At 45.2% G+C, this 12,113-nt stretch overlaps 1 protein-coding gene and 1 long non-coding RNA gene across 2 annotated transcripts in view; both read right to left on the bottom strand.

Annotated features, from left to right (window-relative positions):
• Positions 1-4,765, bottom strand: part of LOC109296943 — an 18,580-nt gene extending 13,815 nt beyond the window's left edge. Inside the window, exons 1-2 of the long non-coding RNA XR_002097112.1 lie at positions 4,750-4,765; positions 1,011-1,013 (exon numbers count right to left, since the gene is read on the bottom strand). This is a non-coding gene — a long non-coding RNA (uncharacterized LOC109296943). The remainder of the gene's footprint in view (positions 1-1,010; positions 1,014-4,749) is intronic.
• Positions 1-11,500, bottom strand: part of SERTAD2 (SERTA domain containing 2) — a 25,315-nt gene extending 13,815 nt beyond the window's left edge. Inside the window, exon 1 of the mRNA XM_019516586.1 lies at positions 11,355-11,500. The gene's annotated coding sequence lies outside the window, so the exon portion shown is untranslated. The remainder of the gene's footprint in view (positions 1-11,354) is intronic.
• Between the last annotated feature and the right edge of the window lie 613 nt (positions 11,501-12,113).

Below are 12,113 nucleotides of genomic sequence, written 5' to 3'. Positions count from 1 at the left end.
TTGGGGGGGGGGGGGGTTTCAAATGGAGTAATTTTTAAAGCAGCTTTTACAAAACTCTCTTTTGAATGCTATAAAACCTCAACCTCCTGTTCAGCTCTCCCGTCTGAGAGCACAGGGAATCATTTCGGCTTCGCCAGCCTGCTCTCCAAAGCCCTCAATGCCAGCAAGGCTAGTGAATGGCAGGCATTTCCGGCACATATTTTATATGAACCTACGCTCCCCATTTGCTTTTGGGGAAGGATTAAAATCAGGTCTAACTCTAAAACTGGAAAAGCCAATAAAATTCACCCCACGGAGGCCAACCAGGACCAGAACATTCAGAGGGGCAAAGCACCCATGCTCCTGCCATAGACATGAATGGCAGTGGTAGGCATTTAGCCACTGAAAACCCCGCTGTGTTAATTCAGACTTAGTAATACAGATTTATGCCCTCAGCTTGAGGCACCCAACTTTGAGCATTCAGGCTTAACTGATGGAGCCCAGGTACCCAGTAAATAAAACAACAACAGTTAAGTTCAAAATAAACTGAAGCCAACCCAAAAACCACAAGGGGAAATTTTCAGTAGCTGTCCTAAGTAGATTTTAGTGTAGGAGCAGCATAGTGAAGGCTACAGCAATTGCAGATGGGACACCAGAGGAAGTTTAGAGTCTCAGCTGAAGAACACTCAGAGCTACCTAGGTGGCTTTACTTGGTGCCCAAAAACACATCCCGGTATTCTGAGGTCCCTACAGAAACATCCATGTTAATTGGAAAGTAAGGTGAAGCCTTTCCCTAACAAATAAGCAATGCAATTATGAAGCAAGTCAATAGTGTAAAGCCAGCTAATGTGTTCCAGCGATATTTTGAAACTGTAATCTGATACTACTGTTTCCATCCTCGTGCCTTGCCTGCACTCCCTTGTTGCATACTGTACTATTTGAGGCCCAGAGGGCAAAGCAAGCTCTTGCTGTTTGTTAATGATCAGAAACTGCATTTCGACTGAGAGCTGCATGCGTGCCGCCCACTCCACTTTCTCGATAGTTTCTTAAACTTGCAGACTACTGAAACCCAAGCAGGCAGCATACTTCTTGAAATACTGAAGCAAGCAGAAACAAAACAAAACGAAAATACAAAACCCACCCTCCTCTCAATTTAAAACTCCAACAAGTTTTTACTGGGTTAAAAAAAAGAAGAAAAAGCCACATTCTAACTCAGTCTCTTTACTTGCAGTCTGCTAACTCTTTCAGGAAGCATACGCTTCTATTGAATTAGAAACAGTTTCTAATGCTGTCAGTTTACTAAGTATAACCTTTTCTCTTGGAAGAAGAGAACCTCAATGTTTTTGACAAATGGCACCCAGCAAACAGAACTGTCAGATAAAGCAGGAATGGGCTCCAATAAATATCAGTTAGAATAAATTGCTACCTTGTTAAATAATCATTTCAAAGGAGGAACAAGTTTTGTAGATCATAGCACTGTTATTAAAAGTGTTTATATTAAAAATTCTGTGAAGTTCTCTCACACTAATACAAGCTTAAATTGGACTTAACCAGAGGTAGTTTATTAAACCATTAAAAACTACCCTAAAAAACTGGAAGGTCTTGGCAACTGCATAGGTGCCACACGGATGGCAGTCTGGGTATTTTTCAAATGCCCTCTTAAGAAGAAATCAAAATCCAATAGCACAGACAGGATAGGACAGGTGAGTGAATTAGAAAAAGGACCTTCTCTTCCTTGATACAAAGGACAAACGATGTGTTCTTAGAATACAGGATGAATTTGCACAAAACAGTTACTGAAACAAGACAGCATTTGCTTATCGGGAAGCATTCAAACCTGTTCCTTCCCGGGCAAGAATGAACTTTGGGGGGCAGCGTGCATTTGGTTTATGTCAGAGGCCTAGCTAGCCAAACTCACTATTCCCAATTTCAACTTTGGGCACAGAACTTCCTTTTTGCCTCCTTGCAACAGTGACCAAAGGCATCAGTCAGGTGTGACCAGGGTCACAGGACTCCAGTCTGTCCCTTTTTGGTCTCGTTTACCCAGTGTGTGGGAGAGGTGGGGACGGGTGTCACCATGCAGAAAGAAGCACCCTGTCATTCCTGGCACAGCCTCAACCCCACTCACTAAAACACTAGTGTTTATGGATCCACCTTGATCACTGACATCCTTTAGACCTATTCTGAGTGAGATCAGACAAGCCTGTGCTATAGAGCCAGGCTACACCCTTGCTACCAGTGCACTAATACAGGGGGAAAGGCAAGGAGACGGAGGGCCAGGACACAGACAAAGCTTTAATCCCATGTCACCTTTGTCTAGACTCCTCACTACTCTCTTCCATAGAACAGCTGCGCCACTCTATGCCAATGATTGTCAACCACCATGCTGTGGCACTCTGGGGTACCTGGAGATCCTTTCACGGGTGCACTGGAGTGCCACATGTCTGCACTGTTAGGCATGCAAACAGGATTTACAAGACAAAATGTGTGGCTTAAAGCTAAGGAGGTGTTCCTAGAGTCCAAAAAATGTTGAGAAAAATCACTGCTCTGTGCCAATGGTTCTCAACCTTGTCAGACTCCAGGCATCCTTGGAAAATGCCAGCTCTTAGCTGTCACTCATTTTTTGACTACAGGCAAAAAACAGAGGAAGTCTTCAGTTGCAAAGAATTCAGAAAGCCCGTAACAGGGCAAAATGTTTTGGACACTATAGATTCTTATTTTATTCTTATTCTGGGTTTATCTTGTGAATCATGTGTAGGTATTTGGGCACCTAACATTGCTAAAACTGCAAAGCACCCTGCAGCACCCTTAACAGGCAAGCGGAGCACTCCAGGGTGCTATAGCGCCCTGGCTGAGAACCACTGCTCTCGCAAGCTATGCAGACAGAGGCCTTTGCTTCCAGAATCTGCCAAGTCAGCAGGGAGCACCTTAGAGTAAGCAAGAGGGTTTTCTGTCCCCTGGCTGAATAAGGGTCAGTTTTACAAAGATTCCCATTTCAGCCAGAGTAAGCAAGAGGGTTTTCTGTCCCCTGGCTGAATAAGGGTCAGTTTTACAAAGATTCCCATTTCAGCCAACCCAAAGAGGGAGACACCAAGGTTATTCCAAAACTTAGGTCTCCACGTGGCAGCATTAAGGAAGTTGTCAGACCTGCCAAGCACGAGTCAAATTATATTATGCTGTGTACACATGGTTCAGACATATGGTACAGCAATTCTGCTGCCAATATCCAGTAACCTGCTGCCAATATCCAGTACCTCAGGGTCTATGGTCTGGAACCTTACACATCTGATGAAGTAGAGAATCAGAACTGCAGCAACCACACAACCCCCAGTTCACTTGCATGGATGTTATGAAGTAAAATCGATCTATTTGAACAAACCAACAAATGATGCTTGCTGTTACCTGAAGATATGCTACAGGGCCTAGTCATGAGAGGGCCTCTGGGGCTGAAGTTAGTCAAGAAGCCTCTACATCAGTGGTTTTCAATCTGTAGTCTGCAGACCCCTGGGAGCCCACAGACTACGGCTAAGGGGAATGTGAAAGAGGACTATGATCAATCAAGAGCACGTGAATACCCACACTTACAAATCAAGGGGTCCGCACCTCTGATCAACATTTCCAGAGGTCTGCAAATGAAAAGTTGAAAACCACTGCCATAGACCATTATTTCAGCAAGTCAGAGAATAAGTGGGAGTCAATCCTTGATTTAGGCCCAAATCCTGCTAGTAGAACCACTGCACAGATTGCCCACTGAAATCAATGATGCCCAGTGCAGGAGTCTGCTCACACATTTCTACCATGAGAAGTCAGGGCATAATCTCTTCAAGCAGTAAAGCAGCAACAATTAAGATGGCTGTGTACTGCTTTGGGGCCCGATACAGTGAAGAGCTGACTTCCCTCTGTTCCACTGGCTTCAGAGCCTGCTGGGAAGGGGCAGTTCAATTGTAATCTGAATACAAAGCCATCTGAAAGTGCTAGTAGAGACAGCAGTGCAAGTGACATGCACTAACAAATAAACATAAAGCCTTCACAGTCAAGAGAACCTGCAATGGCAAGATGCCACCACCTAAAAGTGAAGGTGAAATATTACACACCTACCAACTTCTCTCTTCTTCTGCAATTTTCTTATTGTGCTAAACAAAAGGTTGTTGCCGTGTTGTGTCATATTCAGCTGGTTAAACAAGACGTCTTTAGTGGCACATACATATCATGGTCTGGTTGATATACTTAGCATATTTAAGGCTCTGAAGTTTTCAGAGTCTCTTCTTTCCTGGATGCAGGCAGTTTGCATAAAGGTTAATGGGAGCTACGTGTGCATCAAAGGCAGAGTAGGCATTCCCAACCCCAGACCCCCTTGTGTATAACAGAAAACAGTTTCTCTCAGGTATTTTATAATTGCTTGGATGGAGTTCTCATTCTCAACCCTTTTGTAATGCCTTTTCCCCAAAGAGACCTTGTTTTTCCCCTCACGTTATAGACCCTTAATAAACACACTGGGAAAAAAACCCAACCCCAAAACAACACGCTACAGAGAACAGAGCTGTACAGGCTGCCAAAAAAGCACACTACTGCTCTGAAAACAGAGGACTGAATAAAATTACCACAGTCTAACTGAAAAGCAGCGACTAGACTTTTTTCCTAAAGAAAAGCACAATGAAAAATGCAAACTACATCTCAGCCATGGCAAATCATTCTAGCTAGTCTTGTAGGTTGTGTTTATTAACCAGTTTCTTCCCACTGAAAGTTAAGGGGAAAAAAACCTGAGCAAACTCACAGGAAGTGTTTCCATGGCATTCTTTATAAAACAATTATCCTTGTATACTTATGAGTAGTTTTTAGCTTTTTTCAGTGTGAAGGTAATGAACACAGTACCAAGAACCTTAAACAGGCATGCCACAAGGCAGTCCTCAGAATTGCTGGTTTTACAGCTTTCGTAGCCTGTAGGGGAGCGACAGCATCACATCTGTCCAACTTGACTCCCCAGCCTGAATGAACAGGTACCTAAACACAGCTAGGTCAGTTGACGGTAACCCTGGGTGCAAGTCAAGCTCTCCAAGATGCCTTATCTGCTCTGCCAGGGTGCTCCAGTACACACATTATCAACTCAGAAGTAACTGGCAAGAACAGGTACCACTAATGGAGGACTCTTGATCAGTGCAAAAATGCACGGCTTCTTTATTAGGAATTCTCATACTACACAGGGAGAAATGTAGGCTTTATCAATTATTCCAAGGGGAAGATAGTTTTAACCTGTCCCCAGCACACGCAAGAACAGGAAAATAGTGAAGATGTACCATGAAAGTTTGCTAAGACAGTTATGTGATGTTTGGTAAACGGACAGCTGTTGCGTCTTTCAATCCAGCGTTCTAACGTTATCTAAGTGTTGAAATGCAGTGCATGTTTTCCTGTTTCCTGAAGGAGACTTCTGAAAGCTGATAAAGGGAACCTTGGCTGGCACTGAACTACAGTGAACCCATAACTACAAGCAAGAGGCAGAGAGATTTAATTTTCATGGTATCTGATACCACAATCAAAACCACCAAGCAGACTTATAAAAATAGTATAATTAAGAATATTAACCACTAAAACTGCATAATTTGTAATGTCCAATACCTGAAGTGCTAATATCCTCAAATCTGTCATGTTAGATATGCAGTTTTAACCAACTGTCCTATTTTTCAGACATGCTTTCTAATCCCACCGCTCAGTTATCCATCTGTGTGTATATATTATCTCAATTCCATATTTAAAAGACTGTGTGGCACAGTCAATTAACATAAAAAATTTAATTTAAACCAAGACACAGTAAGTACATTTGTGTTGGTGGAAAAGTCAATCTACATTTCATGACCCCCTCCCCAAAACTAATCAGAACAGAAGGAAGCATTCTAAACTGCATTTCTCCTTTAAACCAGACAAATCATACACCACAGCCAAGTTCTATATTAGTTTTCCTGCAGTTACAGTGACTAGGGGGGAAAAAAAATCTAACCCAAGGCAGCATGTGCATCATGTATGTCTTTTTGTGCTCATAACTGAGGGGAACAAACCAAACAACACATGGCTTTTAAAAAAAGAAAAGAAAAGGTAAAAGGGAATATAATATTATCCCTCCTATTCATTCACAGTACTTTATGCAATAAACACTCTGATTAGAGGAGGGGTGTGTATTTAAGGGGATAGTTATCTTAGAAGCACCAGCTTCCCAAGCAGATGGAGGAGGAGTTTAACAGAGGCTATGCATGTAGTCACAGGAAGAGACAGAAGCCAAGTTATTGTACCCATGGGATAGTGAGGTATTAAAAGGCTCAGCTCAAAGTCCTTCTGACTGTAGTATTGCATGACATAACTTAGGTCACTGCTCCTGAGAAGGGGCAAGGGGATAAGGGCTGATTTGCAGCAAATCACACTATAATAAATGCTTAAATGTTATTGTCTCTCCCTCTCTCTCTCTCCCCACTCCTCCACCCCTTTCAGGGCAATAAGGAAGAAAATGTTGCTACCACTCAAAACACTCAATTGGAATCCACAGACAAGCCAATGATACATTCATGATACATTAAGTTGACTTACACTAGTCATATAAAAATGTTTATTTGTAAAAATGCAAAACCTAATATAGAGGGGGGGAAAATGAGTGCATGCGCATGCTGAGGGATGGTAGCAATTCCCTATAAATACATGAAAAATATGGAGTTTATGAAGACAGAAAAATGTTGCTGTACTTTATGAATTAATTTAAGAACTTCATTTTGCAGCTACCTGAAGTTAAGACAAAGCCGCCTCTAGGTATTTAAAACTAGTCAGACCTGCTGTAGCAGTTGCACAGTCTGTTTCAAATATGCCCTCGCAGTTCTTCCAACCCCCACCCCAACACATATCCGCATAGTTTACCTCCAACCATGGGCGTTTCTTTCTATAGCGCAGTTTACTCAACAGACTTATTGCCTCCCTGGCAAGGGAAGGAGTTTTAGAAGACCAATGTGAAAAGCTAATAAGAAAAAGCTAGTACATAGAAAGCAAATAGTGTGGTAAGTAGGAACCACCATTCTGCAGAAAGCTTGTTTGGATCCTAGGGCACAACTGTTTGCAGTGGATTGAAAATCCTGGATCAAAAGAAAAATGTTTTGTTTGTTACAGATAATCCTGGCAGGTATTAAATCTGAGCAAATGAAATCCTTTACTTAAATACTGCAGCACTGAATGCATACCAAATGGAGGGAAGGTCTAAATGATCACATCCACATGTTCTTTGAAGAAAAACCAGTGTTACACTGTACTGCTTATTAATGGTATTGACTTTTAAATTAACATTAAAATACCTTTTTCATATCCTAAATAAATCTTAACACGTTTCCTGTGCTGATGCCCACTTTGAAGGCAGAGGCTATAGGATCAAATCTAGCTCATTTTACTGATACAGGAAGAAGGTAAGTAGGATCCAACTCCTACTGATGACTCAGATTGTGACATCTGTCACTCAAAGCCATATAAAAACCACCCTCCAAAATGAGAAACTTCTCCCAGCCCCTATCCACCTCTATTCTCCAAAAATTCAGCTAGGTTGCAGACAAGGATTGTAGGCATTACAGAACCAAAATTATGCCCTCAGTTGTGAACGCACATAATGTCTGTGTGCCTGCAGCAGAAGGCAGAATTTGGCCCTTTCTTTGATCATGTAACTCAAGACTGCAGGCATGATTCCATTACACCAGGGTAAATCTGGAGTAACTCCAAAGACAAGGAGTTTCTGCACTGACTTCTCTGAGCTGCTGAGCAACAATCCACTCTGAGGTGGAGAAAGCAAAAGTTGCCTTTTCATTGGGGGCGTCTGTGGACCCCTCATCCAGGGCCAGCTTGGCCTCCATTGGAGCTTTCAAACAGTTTTACAACCAATGCTGACTTTATGCAGTGGCCTGAAGCCCCCAAACACCATTCCAGTTTTCCCCTGGGAATGTCCCCAGGCCAACTCCATACCACACAGGGAATCCCCTGTGCTGGTGGAATCTCCCTGCCCCAAATCAAATCAGCTTTAGAGCTCCCAGCTTTGGCCAAAGTGGCATAACGCAGAGGATTTGGTCCACAGACTTCAGCGAGTTACAGTAAACTTACAATGGTGCAAGACAGATCAGACTCTAGTCAGGTAATGTGCTTACAAGAACATTATTTCTTGTTTGCATTGTTACCAAGCCTTTGCATGGATCAGGGCCCCGTTTTGCAAGGTGCTGCACAGAGAACAAAAGGGCTAGCCCTGCCCCAAAACACTTGCAACCTATAGGCTGCATGTTCACTTAGAATTTGGCTTCTCTCAACTTGAGCAGCTAACTGCAACTTTGACATAATTAACATATTTTTCCCCTCTCCCCACTTCCGGTACATAGCTACCATTATCTTTTAGTTCTCACATTACTAATGATGAACAAATAAGGGGAAAAAATAAGTGGAAACCTCAGCCATGGCAAATATTAAAGCTGACTTAATTTACTAAAAAGTAAAACCTAGAACACGAGAGGTTTCACTCCATCTAAGGGAAGCAGGCACTTGTATTCAGCAGCAGCTAAATCTAGTTGCTATTCACTGTGTGTGCTTTTAAAACAACTTACTGGCATAAAATATAAGTGACTTCTATACAAAACAAGCAAAAAACAAAAACCAGAAGCCACCCCTCATTCTTGGATTTGTAGATGCCATTTTCTATAAACTACTAATTAGTGGGAGGATCAGCTACACTGGGATCTGCACCTATTGCCATTAGGCAATTTAAACTGGACCTTGCTCTCTCTTTTCTTCAGTGCATTCATGATCTTTGGACTCAGTAATCAGAGTCTGCCATTTCTGGCACACATTTTTTTTTTTTTTTTTGCTGAAGAAACTGTTTCAGCTGGAGCTGTCTCCTCTTGTACCAGGACTACAAGTTACAAGAAAACATAACTGCACTAAACATACCTCATAATAAAGTAGTGGATTTCCAAGGGTTTCTTTAAAAAGTGGTGCATTTCTTTCCTCACAAGCTACCCTCAAACAAAAGGCAAAACATGGTCACCCCTACGATTGCCTACCTTGCGTTAACAACTCATTCTGAACTGTGCCAAAGTGTTGAGCATAAATGTGAAAAATATCAAAGCTCTAAGCCGTTTTTCAAATAAACGTTTCACAGAAAAGAAAAGCAGCCGATTAATTGCTGGCAAAGTAATTTAAATAGATATTACATAAGATCTGCTGGATTTGATGGTGCTGAAACTTCACTAAAAGAAAACACCAACCTACAACAAAGTTTGAATTTGAATGCTGATTGCTTTTGATACCTTATTTTCAATTGCTTGATGTCTTTTCAGGCAGTCAGTTTCAATACCTGAGTCTTCTGGATTATTTATATCATTTTCCACAAAAAAAACCCTGTCAAACAGTCTCACCGTTTCATCTTCTCCATAAATCAGGCTAAAAATAACAGGTGTGTAAGGAACACAATTACACTTCATAATAAATCAGCATATGTGTCTACTTAATGCTGTGTAGGACTGCTTTAAATAAGACAAACCTAAGTACCTTCAGGCTAGCAAGTTTCTTCTGTTTGTTTTTTAATCAGCTTCAGAGCAAATAAGAAAGCAGCTTGACAAGGAAACTGTAGGAATATTATTAATAAGCTCAAAGAATAACTTCATTTCCTAAGCGTCCAATGCAGTTTCTACTGAGAACAATTGGGGGTTCTGCTACTGACTTAAATGCAAGTCAGATCGCCCTCTGAAGGAGGAAACTCAGCAGCTGTTACGTTATATGCTGCAATACTTGCCTGGACAATGGAAATGTTCCCTAGGATACATGCTCTAATGTACCTGTCTGGCACCACAAGCTGTTAATCCTCCTTCCATCTCTAATAAACAGAGTGACGGTGTTAATACTAGCTCATAAACTTAATTCAGGTTCACAAGGTACCCATCATGCTTTACTATTAGGCAAATTTTCTCTTTTGACTTGGAACAGGAAAAGCTACTTGAAATTGGCCTATCTAATCAAATGCTTAATTTCTAAAGCCATATATGTATATTAAAAAGCAAGTTAATTAAGCAGGTACTTTACCATGTGAAAGACTTGCTAGCTGTGGAATGGAAAGCTAAATAAGCATCACAACACTCCAGTCATTTTTACACCTTCCCCCAAGAGCTCAGAGCATTCAGTTCCAAGATGTACAACTTCACGTGAGTACAGAGGGCTTATGCAGGTAAATCTGTGCATGCGGAAAAGGAAACTATGAACCTGACTCTTCTGTCACTTTAACCCATGCAAATCAAAGGTAACTCTATTTACTTAATTGGAGATCCAGGAAAGTCAAACTGGTGGAAAGGAAGAATGGAGCCCTTTTCTTCCACCTTGTGAGCCTCAGAAGGATTCTGGGGAGTCCAAAGCCAAGTGGCCTGGAGTGACCATGGAAAAGGACTTTGCTAAATCCAGCCCTAGATGAGAGGCACATGGAGGCCCTTGACTTAGACAATCTTGGACCTTTCTGAGGCATACAATGGCTCGCAGTTTTGGGGTGGCAGCTTTGCAAGGGCAGCCCATCACCCCTCAGGGCACAGGCAGGACTGGTGCAAAAACGCAGCGCCTGTGCCATCAGCTGCTCTGTAACTGGAGCCCCTATGGGGAGGAGCTCCTCTTGGGTCCCCTGGCACCCCCATGCTCTTCATCCCAATGCCACGGTGTACCACCCTCTGCATGCCCATGGGCTGGCATGGCAGCATCTCCTGGGCACCTCCAGCCTGCCACTTTGCCTATTTCTAGACAAGATGCCTCCCCTCCTCCCAGCTTGCTGGGAGCTCCTGTGCTCCCCAGCCCAGGGGCACCAAGGAGACTCCAGCCCCTCTGAGAAGCCGAGAGCCCCCTGACAGAGCCTCAAAACACTTGCTCTCCTTCAGCCCTGCAGCAACTAAACCTCCTCGCTGCCGACTACTGCCTGCAAGAGGAGTCCAGCTCTGCTGTCCGACCCCCCCCATTCCCACCCAAGCCAAAACAGCAGCAGCTGGCTGCTCCCCCTCAAGCCATGGCCTCCCCCGCCAGTGGACACACTTGCAGCCTGCAGCACGGCAAGGCAGCGCCTCTTCGACTTCCTCCACACCCCCAACTTTGCCCATACTGCCAGGCAGGCTGCGGGGGGGGGGCGCGGGGGGCAACTCCTGGGGGCAGCAGGGTGTGTAGTGCACCCCCAACACAGACACACACCACGATGATACAGACCCACACACACCACACAGACGCAGACCCAGATAGACCCACACACACAACATTCATACACCACGCAGACCCACACACGCACCAGAGACAGACACATAGACCCAGACAGACAGGCCCCCCGCCCTGGCCGGGCACGGAGTTGCGCTCACCACATGCAGCTGCACCGGAGCCGCTACAGCATGAGGGACCCCGCCGGGCGCCAGCTCCGGCTCTACACCCGCTCCATGGCCGGGGCTGGGCAGGCTGGAGCCCGGGCGTCCGTCCGGCGGCGGCGCTCACGCAGCATTATACACGATACAATGGAGGTGGAGGTGGAGGTGGAGGTGAAGGTGGAGGCGGGGGCGGCGGAGCGGCCCGTGCGCCCAGCGCCGGCCATGCACCCGAGTGACGCGGGGAGCGCCCCGGCCCCTCCGCGCACGTCAAGGCCCCGCCCCGCTCCGCCTGCCCCCGCGCCGGGGCGGGGCCCGGCCAGCGCCTTTGTCCCGGGGGACGCGGGCAGGCAGTGGGGCAGCTGCAGGCGGGCGTCCGCCCTCCCGTCACCGCCCACAGCTATGCCAGTTATGTCCGCGTGGGGCAGCGCCCCCGCCAGGTGCAGCCCGCCCGCCCTGCCGCCCTCCGGGCGCTTGCGTAAGGCTGGGAGGGGGCGGGCGGCACCACCTCGTTCTGCGCGGCGCGGGGAGCCCGGGACTCGCCCGCCTTCACCCGCCTCCCTCCTTCCCTGCCACACGCACCCGCGGTAGGGACTTGTTGGGATGGCAGGACGAGGGAAGTGGAGGTTAGGCACGAGGCAAAACTTCCTCAACCTCACAAGGAGGGGAGTGAGGAGCTGGGACAGGCTGCAGAGGGGTTAAGACCCGGCAGGGATGAGGATGGTCCTGCTTCGGGGGGGGAAATTACATCAGTGGTTC

The sequence above is a fragment of the Gavialis gangeticus genome, unplaced genomic scaffold, assembly GCF_001723915.1.
Source record: "Gavialis gangeticus isolate Ggan-Ray unplaced genomic scaffold, GavGan_comp1, whole genome shotgun sequence".
NCBI classification, from domain to species: domain Eukaryota; kingdom Metazoa; phylum Chordata; order Crocodylia; family Gavialidae; genus Gavialis; species Gavialis gangeticus.
Note: the sequence above shows the minus strand (reverse complement) of the source record. Positions and strands in the feature narration are given on the sequence as shown.